General features: G+C 50.0%; 1 protein-coding gene across 1 annotated transcript in view; it reads right to left on the bottom strand.

Annotated features, from left to right (window-relative positions):
- The window catches only part of AK7 (adenylate kinase 7), a 58,932-nt gene that overhangs the window by 48,283 nt on the left and 6,431 nt on the right, over positions 1-4,218 (bottom strand). The gene's annotated exons all lie outside the window — the stretch shown is intronic.

The raw sequence follows: 4,218 nt of genomic DNA, 5'->3' as shown, positions 1-4,218 counted from the left end.
GTTCGAAACCACCCGCGGCTCAGCAGGAGAAAGACAGGGCTTTCTACTCCTGTAAACAGTTACAGTCTTGAAAGCCACAGGAGGTCACCGTGAGTCCACACCGACTCGTGGCAGTGATCACGTACCTCTACTTTCTAGCATCGGAGAAAGGCAAGGGAGAAAAATCCTTTGAAAATGTCATCAAACAAACAAATATGAATATATATCGAGGGTTCAGGAGGGTGGCAGGGGAGGGAGGGGATAAGGGGAGCTGATATCAAGGAGTTCAAGAAGAAAATGTATTGACAATAACGAAGGCAGCAATTATACAATTATGCTGGATCTCATGGAACTATGGATTGTAATCATATCTGAAAGGGCTCCTAATAAAATGTTTGTTTGTTTAAATGTCACCGAACACTGTTAAAATCATGCACGCCCAGCATGAAAAACCAACGCCCTGCCCTGCTTTCTCCCCAGCCCCACAAGCCCCGGTGCCCAGGGCGACTCCTGCAGAAACAAGCACTGACCCTCTGAAAAGAACACCTGTCTGTGGGACACTGCGTGCCAGGACAGAAGTGGGCTGTCCCCAGTCAACCCACCCCTCTGGCTCACGGCGGCCCTGCAGGACAGGAGAATGGTCCTGTGGGGTTTCCAAGACGGTCACTCTTAACAGGAGCAGACAGACATGTTTCTCCTGCCGTGGGTGGACGTAAGCTGTTGGTGAGCAGCCGAGGACCTCCTCGGTGCCCCATCAGGCCCCTTCCATCAGGGAGGCAGCCAAGAGCCTCTGGGGAGCAGTTCCCCGCTGCCACATGGAGTGGCTCTCAGTCAGAACGGACTCCAGGACAGCCAACCGCATCGGGAGGAAGCAGGCAAGAGCAGGGCCTGCTCTGGATCACCCAGTTCCTGAGGGGAAGTGATGGCAAGTCTGAGTTTCACCAGTGAGCAGGAAGAGACGGGCCCCCTGGAAGGCTGGGGAGGCGCTGATACGGACAATGTCACTGGCCTACGTGGCCCATGGGCCAGACACGTCCCACCCCTGTCGAGACCCTGGCTTTGGAGTGCACCATGGTTTTCCTCCGCTCTTGCATCTTTATAATACATCATCTCATGGGGGGCTCTCACAGCTCTTACAGCATCACAGTCATCCACTGTGTCAAGCACATTTGTACTTAGGTTGCCACCATCCTTTTCAAACCATTTTCTTTCTACTCGAGCCCTTGTATCAGCTCCTCTTTTTTCCCTCCCTCCCCCCTCCCAGTCTCATGACCCCTTGATAAATTATACGTGATTATTGTTTTCCTATCTTACACAGTCCACTGTCTCCCTTCCCCCATGTTTCTGTTGTTCGCTGCTTGGGGGGTGGTTACATGTTTTTCCCAATAGCTTTCCAGTACTTTCCTTCCTCCACAGCTTCCTCCACAAGCCTTCCCTGACCTGTGCTAGCAAGGAATTTTTCTGGAACTGAGTCAAATTCGTTCCATTGGAAAAACCCTTCCTTCTTGAAGTCACGTCTCTGGGTGCCCCTCTCTTGTGAGCCTGCAGCCTCCCATCACCGGGTGTTCAGTTTCCCAGTGTGCCCTCAGGCTGTGGAGGGAAGGGGTGTCTTACTGTCTGTCTCTGTGGCCCCTGTCCCTCCACTTGCAGCCTGGGTGAGTGTGGCCGCAAGGCTTCCTTTCTCTCTTAAATGTATCTGTGCTCAGTGTACAAGCTGGGGGAACGTCCCCTTCTCTTTTCATTCCATAATCCCATGGACTCTCGAAGCCCCTCAGAGCATGTGAACACGGGGCCACCACGTCAACAACAGTCTCCACGCACTTCCGTGGCATGCCTTCTATCACCCGGTTCAGCAGCCACCACTCCTCCGACTTCCCGATGCTTCCTCTGCCCTCCACAGCAGCTCAGGGTCCCCTGAGGGTTCCTTTCTGTTGATGATTAAAAACTTTACACTGTAGACATACCCATCCCGGGGCATGTCCACGAGCACAGGTTTCGTGTCTTGGTGAGTCTCTGGCTTGTTTTTACATGACCTTGCTGTACCCACCAAACCACCAGAGAAGCTGGATGTGTCAGGTACACAGTCTGTCAACTTGAGAAGGGGTGGAGCCTAGCCTGTCAATCAGGGCCCAGCCAATGAGGCCTCTGGGTGGGCATGGCCTTCTCCAGAGGATTCTGGGAACTCCTGCCTTCCCCACTGGAGGTAGGACACACATGCTTGCTGTGAGACATTCTTGTTGACAAGCCAGATGGAGCTACACTGAGGGAGCCAGAGTCCTGGAGCTGGAGGAACCACGCCAGCGCTGAGATGCTTCCACCACTACTGGATCTACAAGATCTACATCCCACTGGCCTGTCATCTTCCTGCATTCGGCATTATTACATGTACTTTGTGAGTCTGAAGAGAAATTTACAGATTGGTATCAGACATATGGACTAATATCAGCCTGTGGGCTAATACCGGCCTTATGGATTGATCTGGACTGGGTTGGGATATTTTCTTAATATACAATTGCTCTTTTATATAAAGCTCTTTCTCACACACATTGAGTGTCTATGAATTTGTTTCTCTAGTCAACCTGGACGGACACACTGAATTATATGACAAAGAATATGCCATCAGCCATCACAAGGATGGATATATAGGCCACAACCCAGAAGGATGGAAAACAGAAATGTGGGTGGAGGGAGACAATGGACAGTGTAAGACACGGAATAACAACAATAATATATGATTGATCAAGGATTCACGAGAGTGAGAGGGGAGGGGAGGGAGGGGGAAAAAAGAGGAGCTGATACCAAGGGTTCAAAGAGAAATAAAATGTTTTGAAATGATAGCAACATATGTACAAGTGTGCTTAATACAATTGAACGATGGATTGTCATAAGACTTGTAAGAACCTCCCAAAAATGATTTAAAAAAAGAGAAAAGAATATGGTATCAGGGCTGGAGGAAGGCTTACTAGCAACCTCTGGTATGCAGATGACACAACCTGGCTTGCAGAAAGTGAGGAGGACTTGAAGCTCAGGCTGACGAAGATCAAGGAGTGCAGCTTTCAGTCTGGATGACAACTCAGTGTCCAGAAGACCCAGACCCGCACCACCGGGCCAACAGATAACATCATGATGAATGGAGAGAAGGTTACCATTGTCAAGGATTTTGTCTTTCACGGATCCGCAATCAATGCTCTTGGAAGCAGCAGTCAAGAGATCAAAAGACATGTTGCATTGGGTCAATCCTCTTTAGAGGATTGAAAAGCAAGGGTGTTACTTTGAGGACTCAGGTGAGCCTGACCCCAGCCAAGGTATTTTCAATAGCCTCCTGTGCATGTGGAAGTTGGAGACTGAATGAGGAAGACTGAAGCAAAACAGATGCATTTGAATTATGGTGATGGTGGAGAATATGGACAGTACCGCAGACTGCTAAAAGGATAAACTGATCTGTCTTAGAAGAAATGCAGCCAGAGTGCTCCTCAGAGCAGCAGTTCTCAACCTGTGGGGGTCGAACGACCCTTTCACAGGGGTTGCCCGATTCATAACACTAGCAAAATTATAGTTATGAAGTAGTAATGAAAATAATTTTATGGTTGGGGGTCACCACCACATGGCATTAGGAGGGTTGAGAACCACTGCCTTAGAGGCAAGAATGGCGAGATTTCATCTCACATGCTTGGAACTTGTTGTCAGGAGAGACCAGTCCCTGGAGAAGGACATTGTGCCGGGTAAAGCAGAGGGGCGGTGAGAAGAGGAAGGTCCTCAAGGAGATGGTCTGGCCCGGGGGCTGCAACAGTGGGATCAGTTGTTTGTGATGATGGCGCTGGTCCAAGTGGCGCTTGGTTCTATTGTACACGGGGCCATTATGAGTCAGAACTGACTCACAACAACAATTCACCCATACAAAAAGCCCTGGTGTCATGATGGTTATGTGTTGGGCTGCTAACTGCAAGGTCAGCAGTTTGAAACCAGCAGTGACCCTGCAGGAGAAAGATGAGGCTTTCTACGCTCCTAAAGAGTGACAATCTCCCAACTATGTGGACACCTGCCCCTCTCCCCAGAAGAATTTAATTCAGAGGACAACACTGAATCTGCAGCTCTGGGAGAGGGACATATCTGACTGGAGCACACAAGAGCAGATGAAGGGGGAGGAGGAGAGAGTGGAGCACATCCTCCAGGCCTTGAGGACGATGTTCCTGCTCAGAGCAGCCAGTCCACAGAGAAGACCATATGGCCGGCCCCACT

This window comes from Echinops telfairi, unplaced genomic scaffold, assembly GCF_000313985.2.
Source record: "Echinops telfairi isolate 266 unplaced genomic scaffold, ASM31398v2 ScPeMD7_18;HRSCAF=68, whole genome shotgun sequence".
NCBI lineage: Eukaryota > Metazoa > Chordata > Mammalia > Afrosoricida > Tenrecidae > Echinops > Echinops telfairi.
This window is presented reverse-complemented; position numbering and strand designations above follow the sequence as displayed.